At 39.4% G+C, this 15,541-nt stretch overlaps 1 protein-coding gene across 1 annotated transcript in view; it reads left to right on the top strand.

Moving 5' to 3' along the window:
* The window catches only part of agpat5 (1-acylglycerol-3-phosphate O-acyltransferase 5 (lysophosphatidic acid acyltransferase, epsilon)), a 115,015-nt gene that overhangs the window by 66,862 nt on the left and 32,612 nt on the right, over window positions 1–15,541 (top strand). The window lies entirely within an intron of this gene.

The following is a 15,541-nucleotide window of genomic DNA, read 5'->3' as shown; positions in this document are numbered from 1 at the left end:
AATTGTGAGAATGCAAGGCATTTCACTGAATGAGAAATATGAGTGCAGGTGACAGAGACTATATATTTTATCCAATATAAAAATCTCCATGGTGTACTTATTGCCTGTCACATTTATCACAGTCTTTAACATTGATTTTCACCAGCAGTGGAATTTTATTCTCGGATTTTTTGATTGAGTAATGAATATACACCTATTTCCAAAATCAGAAATTACTATAGCAACTTGCACTTAATAAGAAGCTACCTTTTAACTATTGAATATATCTATTTGGAATCTGATTTATTCAACATGATTCACAAAATTGATACTGGATATAAGTGGTATAACAGGATGGACCAGAGATTAGTAATTATAACAAGGCAATTACATTGATGGCAGCTCTTGGGAGAAAGTCTTAAATAAATTGTACTTCTGTAACAACGGACTAGACTTCTCTCCACCTAAACATGTTCCAACAAAGGGTGATTAATCCTCTAACTTCAATTTTTAAAAAATCTTCCACAAGTTCAGGACCTTATCCAGGGGCTATTGCTCCTGGGAAGGAAAGTTGGCATGTTTCATGGTTGTCTTTCAAGATACGTTATCACAATCCAGTTGTGACAGTGCTTCGATTTTTAAAAATCAACACTTCCTTAACTACCAACACTTAACCTTTTCACTCTTAATCCTGAAGAGAACTGACTGCCCAGGTGCATTTAAAAAATAAGTTTTAATGTTACAAGTAGGCTTACACTGCAATGAAGTTACTATGAAAATCCCCCAGTCGCCACACTCTGGCACCTATTCGGGTACACGGAGGGAGAAATTAGCATGGTCAATGCACCTAACCAGCACGTCTTCCGAACTGTGGGAGGAAACCAGAGCACCCGGAAGAAACCCACGCAGACACGGGGGTATGTGCAGACTCCGCACAGACAGTGACCCAAGCTGGGGATCCAATCCGGGTCCGTGCCACTGTGAAGCAGCAGCGCTAACCACTGCCACCATGCTGCCCCATTTGATATTAGAAGAAGGAGCTCTAGCATAAAGTGTGCTATCCTTATTGAATCCATTTGTCTGATGAGTCCAAAAATAATTGGTTTTCTCTCCGTAGCCTGCCAAACAGTTCTAAAATGTTGCATCACTGTGAGTAGAACTTGATTTTGTCGAGCATTGAAATTGATGTCGATCATGAGTAAGCCAAAGGGTCTTCCATTTTTCAACCATATGTGCATTTATCTACCTCAGTGCAGACCAAGTGTGAATACCAATCGTGTTGAAATCGAAGGTTTATTACTGAAAAGATCAAAATTCTTAGAGAACTGAAGAGGATGTCATGGTCTTACCCTGTCAACATAAGTGATTTGATTGCTTCAGCCCCACAGCTAACATATTACCTTTCTACTTGTTGTTAATTTCTGTGCTTGTTCGTTTATCTTTCAGCGAGGGAATTATCTACAGGTAGTAACCCTAACAATAAGGACAGCATTACTCTGAGAAAACAGAATTACCTTGGAAGTGTTCCTTGGGCGAATCTTGCTTGGGTGCTTTAGCTGTAGGAATGCTGGTCTCTCGGTTTTGGGGTCAGGGTTTGATATTTTGCAGAAAACCTGTATAATGCAGTCTCTTTCACTCCGATGTTTTGAATACAAAAAGTAGTTGAGCCAGTTCAGCAAATTTTCCTGGTAGAGATGACATGAAACAAGAATGTTGATTTATTTGAGTTTTGAAAAACGCGAATTTGTAAAAAACACTCGCTCAAAGTGGTAATCCTTCTATAAATAACTTTATCAAATCTTTTTACTGTAACTTTCATGTAGTTAACCTGTTTTCATGATGGTTGTAAATGTGCCTTTCGAAACAATAGCAACTCTCAAATGAAATATATGGCTAAGCTTCTAAATTTAAATGTCATACTCTAGCACTGCCAGTTGACTTTGATAGACCATTTAAACAAGTCAAAAAGATGCTATCATGAATTTGTTTCAAGATGGTTTTATCCTGACTGCTTGGGAATTGAAGCAGTCCCTGTCCAAATGCAGCAAGACCATTATACAGTAAAGACAATGTGCAGGATTCGGCTGACAAGTGCCAAGAAAAGTCAAGCCACACAAGCGCCAGGCAATGACTATCTCCAACAAGGAAATCTAACCATCGCCCCTTGACATTCAGTGACAGTATTGCTGAAACCCCCACTATTAACATTCATGGAGTTGTGATTGACCAGAAACTGAACTGATCAGCCATATAAACATTGTGGCTATAAGACCTGGTCAGAGCCTAGGAATTGTGCAGCGAACAATTTGGGCACCTGACTCCCCAAAGCCTATTCAGCATTGACAAGACACAAGTCAGGAGTGTGATGGAATATTTTCCACTTGCCTGGATGAGTGCAGATCTAACAACACTCAAGAAGAAGGAAAAATTTAAAGCTCATTTAACCAATAAGTTCAAGTCGGATTTTTGTGAAGAACCTGATGATTGTGCCCCTGTGATTGTCGAGTTACCTGAAGGAGTGACACTGGACTGATTTAATCAATTAAAGGACCAGGCTGTCCCGTGAGCTTGTAAAACCTTTTCAGCCATTTGGTAAATGTCTTTCTTTTGTGTATAACAACTTATAAAATGCATAAGAAAAGACAGCAAGCTTGCTTGTGTTTTAAATTTAATTGTAAAATCTTCACAGTTCTGTATCGACAGTATAAATACAGAGCAAAGCAGCTCCTCCTTAAACATTCACTCACTACACCATTGAAACACAGTGGCAGCAGTGTGTACCATCTACAAGATGCACTGCGGCATCTCACCATAGATGCTTAGCACCTTCCAAACCCACAGCCGCTATCAGTTAGAAGACAAGCATAGCTGACATATGGAAACACCGTTATCTGCAAGTTCCCCACTAAGTCACTCACCATCCTGACTTGGAAATATATCGCCATTCCTCCCCTGTTGCTGGATCAAAACCCTGGAACTCCTCAACAGCGCTGTGGTTGTACGTAAACCCAATGGATTGCTTCAGTCCAAGAAGGCAGCTCACCACCACCTTCTTGAGGGCAATTAGGAGAGGGTAATAAATGCTGGCTTAGCCACAGACGCCCACATCCTATTGATGAATTTTTTTCAAATTGAGATGTTCATGGTCATCTTTCAAGCGATACGACGACGTTGCACTTCATCTTTTTTAAACTATAAAAGTAATTGGTGCTGAAACATGTGGTAAATCCAAATTGATATAAAATAGCCTCAAACGGTTCAATCTAGGTTAGCTGCGAAAGTTTAGTTTGTATCACTTTACTATTGATTGTATTCTAGTGAAATTCTAACTTTCTATTTGAAACACCCATCAAATCAATGTGAAAAGACAATTTTATTTACTTAGGATGAAGTCATTTTCAGTAATTGTACTTGAAAAATATTGTTCCAACAAATCAGCAAAATTTTCTGGAAATTATTCTTGTGAAAATATTGTGGGGGATGATTTTGATTTTTTTTCCCCCCTGCCATGTAATTGATAAATTTCAGAGCCAAGTGCAGAGGCATTAGGCATGAAGATAAGAGCAGTGAGAAACAATTAGTTAATGTCAAAACTGTTAAAGCGGGAAGTAGCTTTTCAGTTAGCGTGCACTTCTTAGATAACATTGAGTTAGTAATGAAGTTTTCTGCTGATTCTTTTTCAACAGGGTAGACTTGCAGAATGTCTTGGCTTAATTTTTGTTGATTCTTGTAAAGATGTTGTTTCCTTGCTAGGAAATAGTTTCAAGTATCTCACCCAAATGATGACTGTTATTGTGTGAGGCTCGATGGTAAATGTTTACAAACTATTTGACTGGTAGTTTGATTCTATTCACACACCACTCCAGTTGGGAACGTTGTGCACAGATCAGGAATAGAAGTTTTGGCTAATTTCTTCCCTTAACATTCCAAGATATGGTTTTGTACCTTGGACTCTCAGTGTGGGACTTGGTTTGTGGACATACTCTTATATCTGTTTAACACTTGTTTGTTAGACTACACCCAAACAAGTTAGAGGAAGTTCATTGCCCCTCAGCATGTTTCCAACCTCTCTCTTCAGAGTCGAGCACATGACAGACTGATGTCAGTGATGCATCATCTAGAATCCCCATAGCGCAGAAGGAGGCCATTTGGCCCAGTGAGCCTGCACCGACCACAATCCCACCCAGGCTCTTACCCCATAAACCCACATATTTACCCTACAAATCCCCTGACACTAAGGTCAATTTAGCATGGCCAATCAACCTAACTAGCACATCTTTGGACTACATCATACATCGTCTACATCATATATTAGCATATCCCATCTGTTAACCCTTTATACTATACCATCCCCCCTCCCCCCCAGCATACTATCCGATTTTTTAACAACATGAAACTACACCGTTAACTATTTACATTGCATTTCTATAACTTCTTTACTGCTACAGATGCTACCCAACGTCTATTCTTCCCCTCACCAAATGACAATCCTGAAGGATTCGATTTCCCACAGTATTCTTAGCCCTTGGGAAAGATGTCTTGAAGACATGAAGACTTTCTTCTGCATCTATTTGGATATCAGCATCTGCAGCATGGGGCATCACTTTAGCAGCATTGTTGGGAAGCAGAGTGTAGGCTGCAGGATGACTCAACTACAAGGACAATGAAAACTTTTTCACAAAAGATGGATCCAGGAGAGAAGATTGAAGAGAATCAACCTCTGATCACTCCAAAATTAGGAGAGAATCAATCTTTGGACCTCCTGGAATTAGAAGAGAAGAACTGAGGAAACTCTGAGGAACTTGTTCCCTCAAAGCACACTGAGAAAGAGCTTCAGAAGTTGAATGATTTTCAACTTCAGGGAAGATTTTCATTGCTGTGTCATCCCCTGATGTATCGATGACTCAAAAGGCATTGAGATCCAAGATCTCATTGAACTTAGCAAGTTTTTTCCTTTGTCATCTAAGTCCCTTTAAGACTGTTAGGCAAAGAGAAGATTTCTGGATGATATTTCAGGACGACTGGCTACTTTCTGTAGGCAATGACGATTAGATGAATTTGCTGTAGACTGTGGGACAAAATTATTGTACAGAAGTTTACAGCTTTCTGCCTCAGGATCTGTGTTGACCTCCAGCTATGGAGGGAAGAAGACTTTCAGCGACTGAAGTATGGGTGTCAATTGACTTTTCACCCATGGAAGGTACCAGCTCTTTAGCAGTGTAATCCTCAATGGACTGTGACCTGGATTCAGGCAAGACAACAGGAAATAGGCTAGGCAATACATTTGTAGGTTCAGTGGAACAAAGATCTGAATGCTGCCCAGCTATGACAAACACAGCTGACTGCTCTAAAAAGACAAGAGAAACTTTATTTGGTGTGTACACTAACCAGAAAGGTGAATCACCCTTTTGGACCTCAACCTCTTAAAGGTCACTCAGTACAACAAGGAATTGTTCCTTATTACTTTGTAGGAAGAACTAGTTCAGGCCCAGCAGGTGTTCATGGGGATGGTCATCATCTGCTGCAGTGACCTTTTTTCCTGAAGAGATGAGAGATTTATATCTTCTATCTCCCCCCTGGTCTCTAATGGTGTCTATGTGAAAGAAAGGAACTTGCTTCTGAAAGCTGAATTCCCACTACTTTTAAATAAAAGATTGAAGATTGTTGAAGACAGTGAGTCGTTCAAATGATGGGCATCATCTATTTTTTTCTAGGATTCCAACATTGTGCAGAACATAAAATCAATGATCTGTCATTCCTTGTAGCTAAGAGAAACAAGCTAATAATCCTGCCTTTGATTGGAAGGTATCTGCTGCCTAGACCTTATTTGATGTCTGATGAATGAAGAGGTCATTGGCTGAAGCCAGTCAAGGTCATTTGCTCATATGCTACTAGTACTAACTTTACCAGTATCAACATTAAGGGTAGTATTAAAGCATTGAACTTGCGCTTTAACTGACCAATAAATAACCTGTACCAGGACTCTCAATCTGGAATAGTGTGACCAGTTCTGGGCGTCATGCATGAGTAAGAATGTGAAGGCATTGGAGAGAATACGGAAGAGGTTCACAAGAACGATTCCAGGGATAAAGAACTGTAGCTATGAAGATAGATTGGAGAATTTGGAACCATGTTCCTTGGTGAAAAGAAGGCTGAGGAGACTTGATAGAGGTGCTCAAGATCCTGAGGGGTTTGGCTAAGCGAAGTAGTGGGAAACTGTTCCTACTTGTGAGCATCAAGAGCTAGAGGGCACAGATTCAAAATAATTGACAAAAGAGACGTGAGGAGTTTCTTTTCACACAGAGGGTGTTTGGAGGCTGGAACGAACTTTGAGAGGGTGGTGGAGCCGGGTTCAATCGAGGTATTCGAAAGGGAATTGAATAGCTATCTATGCAAGCTTCCAGAAATAAGGCGGAGAAGTGGGACTACGTGGAATGCTCTTTCAGATAGAAAATGCAGACTGATGGGCTGAATGGCTTCTTTCTGCACTGTAAAGATTCTGTGACTCTCATTTTTCTTGACTTTACACTTCTTTGTTTCATAAATGCTTAATTGACTTCGATTAAAATAGTTGGATTTGCAGAAATGCTTGAATTGTCCAGTTTTGCTACACTGGAAGCATTCTGCACCCCTGGCTGGGCAATCGTGGTGTCTATGATGGGTTTTTGCCTCACAATCCAAGCATCTCAAAATGGCACGCCAGCATGGAGTTTCCTATCCTTTCGCCTGGCTTGGTGAAATTTCTTGTAGGTGGGGTGGGGCCACTGCCTGTGGACCTACACAGTCAGTCGAGTCATGTGAAGCCTCGGGGTCACCCTGATTTGCACTAGTTAAATGCTCTAAGCTCTGCCTGACTCGCATAGTGTACCACTTCATCCAAAGTAAGATCATCTTTTGTCTGCCAGAAGTTGGAGAGCTTTTCATCCCGGAAACACAAAACTATGCGATTATTGATTAGCCCATCCTTCAGTGCCCAAGAAATTGCTCGATGATATAGGTTGGTGAGAAATAATTCAATTTTTCCCTCGGTGGTTGTGAACGCTGGTTAAAACATATTTTGCCTGAAATAAATGACAAAGGCTTTAAGAATGGACTCAAAGCCTGCAGTGGACTCCTGCACCCTCTGCCTTAGGAGAACGTTGTCTGCTACTGGACCTGTCGCATAAAGAAAGGAACTGACTTGAAGCTTTTGCTCCTTTTCATGAAGGCCTGCTGCTGCTTGGTACCGGAGAAAATGGCACTTCCATAACTCCTGCTGGCGCCTCTGCAGGCCCCAAGGAAGTCAAACAGGCGGGGCAAGGGTAGGGGACTACTCAACAGGTATGGTCATCATTACCTCACTCCAGTGTGCTGCCTCATTCCGTTAATTTTTGTATGAACTGCTTTCAAAGTTTTCCTCGCGCTGTGGTCCCTTCGATAACACTGATGTGTTTTTTTTTGCGTTGATGTCTCAATTGCTGCCACCATGTTCTGAATGGTCCTTCCATCATGACCTCTAGATGTGGTACTTGGTTAGTAGGTAGACAGACTGTCGATTATATTCTGGGGTCTGCTTAACACTTGTTTATGAGTCCCACATCTAAACAGGTTACAGAGTAGGCATGTTATCCCTAGGTAAAATTCCAACTAGAAAGCCAAGGTCTCTCACATAATGTGGCTGTCAGTCTTGAATAGTTTGCATCTGTCATACATTCACATATCCCATCTATTAACCCTTTCTACCACAGTTAACTCAGCACTAACTAGTAATTTTGATTGTTTATAGGGCTGAGCAGTCGTGGCCTTAAGGAGCTGGCATGGTTTTTATAAACACAGTACAAAATGGAAGAAAACCATACATTTATATAATGTCTTTAGGATGGCCTAAAGCACCTTATAGCGAATGACGCAATTCTGAATTTTAGTTACTGCTGTAATGTAGGAAATGCAGCAGCAACTTTGCACAGAGGCAATGCCCCAAAACAGCAATGTACTAATAAGATAATCAATATTTTTTCTGTGATGTTGATTGAAGGACAAAAATTGAGAACTGGAGAACTCCCCTGATCTTCGAAATAATGCCATAGGATCTTTTAAGCCCACTTGAGAGAATGAGCATGACTTGGGCTTAATGTCTCTTTTGCAATACTCCCCTTAAACTGCATTGGAGTGTTGGTCTTGATTTTTGAGCTCTACCTACTAATAGCTGACATTGTAAAATTCCAGTTGATTCTGGGGCACAAGCTTCTTTCTTGTTGCCTGATTTCAGTGAAGCTGATGCTTACTCACTTGAACAAGCAAATCCTGAAGAGCTGCAATACATTTTGTTTGGAAGGAAAATCACATGGAACAATTGTTACTTGTTGAGGGAATTCCAACGAAGATTGAGTATTTAAAACTACCTATTCTTAACTTATTTTAGTTAATTGAGCCTTTGGAAGGAATGGGGAAGGCAGAAAAGTTAATATGTCAAATATTTGTTTTGGAGTAAAGTGGGGCTCAATTCTTTAAAGGAAAATGCTGCTTTTTATCCCTGACTTTATTCAGGTTGCATTCTGAAAAATCAGAGTCATGCATTTCCTGAGATTTCAATAGCAAGTCATAAATATTGGAGGTACAATTTTTTAATAAGAATCTTCCCACCTGATTTTTATTGAGCCAAACATGCATTGTTGATAATTTAACTTGTATGGAATGCAAGATTTCCTCCGAGCTAGTTGAAGTTTGGAAAGGCCAAGAGTGTACACAACTCGTTCTACATTTTACTTGGTGCAGAAATATAAATAGATGACAGGGGAAAAGTAAACTCTCTTTGGTAGTTAGCTTTTGGTCAAAGCTGCCATGTAAACAATATGGATATTATTATACAAGACGATAAAGCTACAAGATTGACTTGAATGCCTTTGTTATTGTTGCGATGTTTGGACATGTTTGTTGTGCTAAACCTTGAATAAGGTTACATTTTTTTTACATGTTGAATGTAATGTTTCATTATACTTGTGTCTTTGAGGATTTTGCTTCTATTTACACCAAAATGAAATGCATGTAGTAATGGCACTGACCCTGCAAATATAAACAGGGGAAGGACAAAGAAACACCTAAAATTATTCCTCAAAGTTATTGCAAGCCTGAATGCTTTTCAATACATTCTGATCATGGATTACATAAAATCATTTGAGTTAACTAACTGAAATTACATTCCCCAACAGTTATGAATACAGTAATATAACCATAATTCTACCATAGGAAATTAGATATGTTACGTATCCAACACTAAAGAAAATACTTGGAAAGTCAATTTTAAGTGGCGAGAAAAACAATCTAAATACCTGTTTATTATAATTAAAGTAAAATAGAAAATGCAATGTTACCATGTAATGAAACTCCTTGGATGCTGACTCGTAAGATTGCGATGTATTTGTCACTTCGATTTATTCAGCTTATTGGGTGATGTCTGTCAATTGGTCGAAGTGATAGATTAAGTGCAATTTCAAGGCAAGGTGCTTCATCTTGAGGTTGCAGCCTTACTTGACAATGTAAATGCCCTTCATAAAATACCTCATTGGTCCAGTTTTCATGGTTTATTATCTGATATGCTGCAAGAAAGCATAGATGGAATCTGTTCATCCTGCCATGGCCCGAGTAGCCTCGAGGACTTTTCATCTAGAATCATAGAATCCCTACAGTGCAGAAGGAGGCCATTCTGCCACCATCCTGCACCAAAAGCAATCCCAATCAGACCCTATCCATGTAACCCCACGTATTTACCCTGTTGAAGCCCCTGGGCAAACCTGCACATCTTTGGACTGTAGGAGAAAATTGGAGCACCCAGAAGAAACCCATGCAGACACAGGGAAAACATGCAAACTCCACACAGACGGTCACCTGAGGCCGGTATTGAAGCCGGGTCCCTGGAGTTGTGAGGCAGCAGTGCTAATCATTGTGCCATGGTATGTGCCTCCCTGTGTGGGAAGGTGGATTTTTAAAAAAGGAAAATGCTGGAAATGCTCAGCATGCCTCACAGCAAGTGTGGAAAGAGAAAGAGTCCATGTTTTAGGTTGGTGATGCTATATAGAACTGAGAGTTTAGAGATGTAGAAGTTTTTAAGTCAGGCAGGGAAAGCGGGGGAGGTGAAGTAAGAGCAAAGGACAAGGGCCTGTCGTAGAGTGAATGCCAGGAGAGATACAATGACAAAAGGGATGATGGTGAAAGTCTTGTTCATGCGTGGTTCAGAGACCCAGAGTTTATTTCTGTTAGCGAGCATTTGGAAGAATATCATGGTTCTGGAAGCACTAGTTTCAGAAGTAATGGAAGGAGTACTGCTGCAGTGTAAAGCCTCTGAAAACTGCTAAAAAGCATGGCCTGTGGAAGAGCTTATCTGGTTGGTGACTCCTTTCTACTGCCATACCCAAAATGATTTGCAACGCGAAGCTTGGCGAGTTCGCTGTAACAACCACAGGGTCTCTTAAGGTTTGATTAACCACTTTGTGTAACTACACTGTGGGGGGGTTTTGTTCCTGCAGAGGTTTGTGAAGGGGATCAAGGTGAGGGATGTTAGCACTGTAAGCTTATCCCTTTCAGACACCTGGTTCATTGTCAGGTGCTCCCAGGTTACATTCAGCATGGCTGGATGCTGAGTAAAGCTCCCTCCATTCCAATGGCCTGTTGCAGCCCCAATTTTAGACAAGGAATGTAATTTTTTGAATATTTGCCATAGCAGCATCGTAAGAGCTCCGAGATTGCCAATTAGTGCCAAATTAGGAACAGTTTGTGCTGTAGGTCCATGCCAACTCAGGACATAATTGAGATCGAGTTTGTTATATATGGAAACCTTACAGCTTGTGAGCTGAGACTTTGAATCCCATTAGTGTGGATTGCATTTAAATTCAGCCCCTGGTATTGAAAGACTAGTGTCTGTAATTCAATGCAACATCAACCAACTTGTTTTCAGGAGTTTTTATCATTTTATTTCTGATCCAGTAACTGTCAGGTCCTGAAGAAAATTAGAAGGACAATTTAATGTTGGGAGATGTTAAGCTGAGCCCCCATTTGCCCCTGCAGATCAATGTAAAAGGTTCCACAGGGCTATTTCGAAGAAGAGCAAAAAGCAGTGAATTATCCCTGGTGCCCTGGTCAATGTATCTTCCAGACAAAACCAGAAAAACATACAACATTGTGGTAATGACTGGATTATATGTGGGAGCTTGCTGTGTTCATATTGGCTGCTGCGTTTTCCACGTTTCAACAGCCAATACTCTTTGAAAGTACTTCACCAGTTGTGAAGTTCTATGGGATGCCAAGGTTGTGAAAAGTGCCATGTAAGTGAAAGCTGTTCTTTCTGTCGGTATAAAATAAAAGTTGTACATCTGTCCTGTCATCTAAATTGCTTTTCTTTTGCCTGCTGCTTTAAATCTTACATGGCTCTGTCTGGGCTGTGGAGTATTTTAATTGGTTGGCACATTTATGTGAAGTAGGGGGGAAGAGGATTTTCATGTACTGTCCACCTAATTTGTCAGCAATACATTCTGAAATGATTGCTGTCAATTGCAAAAAACCTGTTATATTTGTGAACATTGTTTGTATGTTACGTGTTGTAATCATGGTCCAAGCAGCAGAGCAAGATCATATATCACCACTCACTGTATCAAACAAGGTATGTTCTTATCCCAATTCTCTTCAGCATACTGTTTACTGTGGAACTATTTGGGCTTTCAAGAACTTATCTACATTTGGTACTTGGTAGAGAATGGCTTCTTCAACATTTGGCTGAAAACAAACTTGCAGATAAAAACTTTCACAACATGCTGCTTATACACGATTCATTGGAGGATTTCCATCCTAATGCTTTCTGCCCGTTCTCTTCAATCAGTAGCATTTTTGCCTTTCAAACTTGACAACAGTCAAGGGCAAATTCGTGTGTCTGGTTAGTATGCTTTTACATACTGTCATAACTAAGGGCAGTATCCACTTTTGGCATCCTGCAAGAGAATGTCTGAATATTACTCACTGGTTGGCATGTTCCACCTTCACCAAACTAGACTGGAGATCTGGCAAGAACAAAGGGTTCCGCTGTTACTGGAAGTCGCTCTTTATCAAATTATTGCCCATGTCACCGTTACTCCATGGATTGGAGTCAAGGATCATCTGCCGATACTGTATTGAGCAATTGGAGCATTTTCACTGTGGCATGACTGTTGTCGTAGAGTACCTAATCCTGATCATAAATGTTGCAATGTTATTGAAATTGAGGTCACAATCATAAAATGTCTAGGCCTGTTGGTCTGAATTTGTCCTATGCATTCTTTTTTAAAAAATAATTTAGGGGATGTGGGCGTCGTGGGCTAGGCCAGCATTTATTGCCCATCCTTAATTGCCTTTCAGAAGGTGGTGGTGAGCTGCTGCCTTGAACTGCTGCAGTCCATGTGGTGTAGGTACACTCAGAGTGTGGTTAGGGAGGGAGTTCCAAGATTTTGACCCAGCAATGGTGAAGGAACAGCGATATATTTCCTGTGGCGAGTGACTTTGAAAGGGACTTCCAGGTACTGGTGTTTCGGTGTGTCTGCTGCCCGATCTTTCTCGATGATAGCAGTCATATAGAATTATAGAATCTCCAAATCCATCATTAAATGTTGCAACCTAGACAACTGGGAGGACAAACCCACTGAGAGACCACCATGTCATATCATCTGCTGGGTAAGTTTGAATTAACTTGAAGCTGTCAAGTTTCAACATCTAGCTATCAAGTGCCTGGCATGCTTGCCAACTGACTGGTTTCCAATGTGATGTATGCATTCAGGGTTAGGTTCTTAACTAACAACAGATTCATCCATTGACTCAAAAGGAGATTCCATTATTGAATAGATTTTCCCCTCTTGTAATTCTAATGTCACCAAACAAAATTGAGTACTTAAATCAAAATGCAATATAGAAGGGCAGAGTGCTGACACGTGAGTCAGTCTTTATATTTAATCTTTTTGTCCCTTTGAGAACCGAGGTATGTGGAGTATCTGCAAATATAATATTGTAGTAGTGTTAAAGGATTTAGATTGATGCATATTGAAGGTTAAAAAAACTTATGAATTGTTACATAGTCAACTTACTTTACAGCAGATTGCTTGCTATGTGTAATCAGTTTAGTTGATACGATGCCACACTTCAGTTTTATAAGTGAAGATGTAAAGAAATTGAGGATCAAGCAGCAAAAGTGGATTCATGTAATTTTAGCAGTTATGACTTTTAGGTTTTACGTAATTTTCTTTTGGATCTTAGTATTAAAATGTGCATTTTTGAATGCAAGACTGAGGGCAAAAATATAAACCATTGCACAAGCAAATTTGAAATTGATCGAAATACTAGATTAAATCAAAATAGAGGATGTACAACTTTTAACAAGGGTGTAGTGTTGTTAACATGTCCAGAGACTTTTCAACTTGGTTAAATATTTTCCCAGTGGGAGACAATACCATTGCCGTCTTATTTCCTGGAGGCAGGAAAACTCTGAATTCAACTAATGCTGTTAGGTAAACTCTGGAACACGATGACGTGTGCAGCATTAAGACAGCAGTAATTGGTATTGGTCTGGCCAGGCAGAAATCCATGTTTGTTTCAGCTCATTTCCTGGGAATCTCTATCCTCTTTGCTGTGGAGTCAGGTCAGGTGTTGCCTGAGTTTGCACTGCCAATTTAGTGCCTGTATAAAGCAAAGTTTAAATGCACTCAGTTTCACTGAGAATGTCGTGGGAATAGTTCTGTATTTCTCGACATCAGAAAGAATGCAGTTGCTTAGACTGTAATTGTCTTAAAATGTAAGTAAACTGATAACTTTGGCTACAAAGCCACTTGTTATAAAATATTAAGCACGTGTCTCTGACACAAGTTAAATTTTCTTTACAACTGATTTTTTTAAAAAATAGCAGACCTAGTCTCAAGAAACTCACTTTGTCCTGCGCCACCTGAGGATGGTACATGGACTGAGAAACTTGGCATGAAGCTGCTGTTTAGCTATACAAGAAGGCACTAAGTGGTGGCTTTATTATACTAAAAATTGTGCATTGTATGGAATCTAACACCAGTTGTTAACATATAACCTAACCCACGTAGATGAATAATTGAAAAGTAACTTCAATCTTGAAGATTCTTTGAAGTGAACTGAGCAGCTATCATATGGTGTAGTTGAGGCAAGTGGCATAGGTGGATTTAAGGGGAAGTAAGTTAAGTACCTCAGGAATAATAGAACAAAGGGATACGTTGAAAGGTGGTGATGAAAGAAATCGAGTGGAAGTAGACTTGTGTAGAGGAACACTGGATAGCCTGTTTATGTGCTGTAAGTTCTAGTGAACATTTAGTCCATTCATCCATCCACTAAAATGCCTATGAATTGATCATGTTTATTTAATGCAGAATTTTAATTAATCTTGATTTTTGAAAAGAATTATGTATTCAAAGCTAATGACCTGCAATAAAAGCAGACTGCAGATGAAATAGATTCTCTTGTACTTTGGGAAACTAAAGAACCACATGTTCAATTTGGAATTCAATTTATGAGAGTTTCAGCGTATTTTTATTCAAGAATTATTAATTGAATTTTAATTCTCCAGCACTCTTATAAGAAGCAATGTGAACCACAAAATACCCTAAGAATTAGATTTTAACGATCTTTCATCTTTTCAGTCTATCCATCAAAACGATTACAACGTTAGGCACTACAATATAGTTTGTACATTGAGCACATCATCACTGTTTTAAATGCAGCTCAAGTACAACTCGTACATGTTCATTTTTTGTAAGTTTCGGTAAAGCATGTTGTCAGTTAATTCACATACTTGTGTGTATTGGTAATGAAAAATGAGTGTAAATGTTACTTTTAACACTTGTGAAATGTATGTGTTTCGCAAATAATGATCTGCAGAGTTCTGAAAATTGAAAGCATTTGCTGGAGCATTTGGGTGGCACATGAACTTCCATATTTGCATGTGAGTGACATTGTTGACCTTGATATGTGGGGTTTGTTTTGATTAACTATTGGTTTCTTTTTCAATAGGCAGATTTAAAATTGGAGTTTCAAACTTTGTGCACTTCTGCTAGTGAAGTTGTTGACCATTGTGGTTTAATTTGATTACTCTTTGGGTTAACATTTCATGGGAAAGCATTTAAAAATAAAGAAATCAAGTCCTGTGGCAAAAGTGTTTTGTTTCATGTGTTTTGTATGGGTGCCAATGATATTGCAGCTTTAAAGTATGGTAATCAACAGTACTTACCACTTACTGGCCTGCACTATAAATCATGTAAAATGTAATTGTAGAAAATAATATTGAAGTACTGATACTTCGAGTTAATTCCCTGGTAAGAAAGTCAATCATAATTCATTTGTGTATGCACTCCTTATGATTTATAAGTCTCTTCTATTTGCACAACAAAGTTACTTAATTTCATATGATTGACAAATTGGATTTGAGATTATTTTTCCATGTTTTCCATTTTCCCACAAAATATCTATTGGTAAGCTCAGAATGTTTGTTAGTCTACCTTTCTAGTTGTAGCCCCCTGAAAACAACTGTATATGTCTGTCTTTTAAGTAGATTCTG

Source organism: Mustelus asterias, chromosome 5 (genome assembly GCF_964213995.1).
Source record: "Mustelus asterias chromosome 5, sMusAst1.hap1.1, whole genome shotgun sequence".
In the NCBI taxonomy this organism is placed as follows: domain Eukaryota; kingdom Metazoa; phylum Chordata; class Chondrichthyes; order Carcharhiniformes; family Triakidae; genus Mustelus; species Mustelus asterias.
Note: the sequence above shows the minus strand (reverse complement) of the source record. Positions and strands in the feature narration are given on the sequence as shown.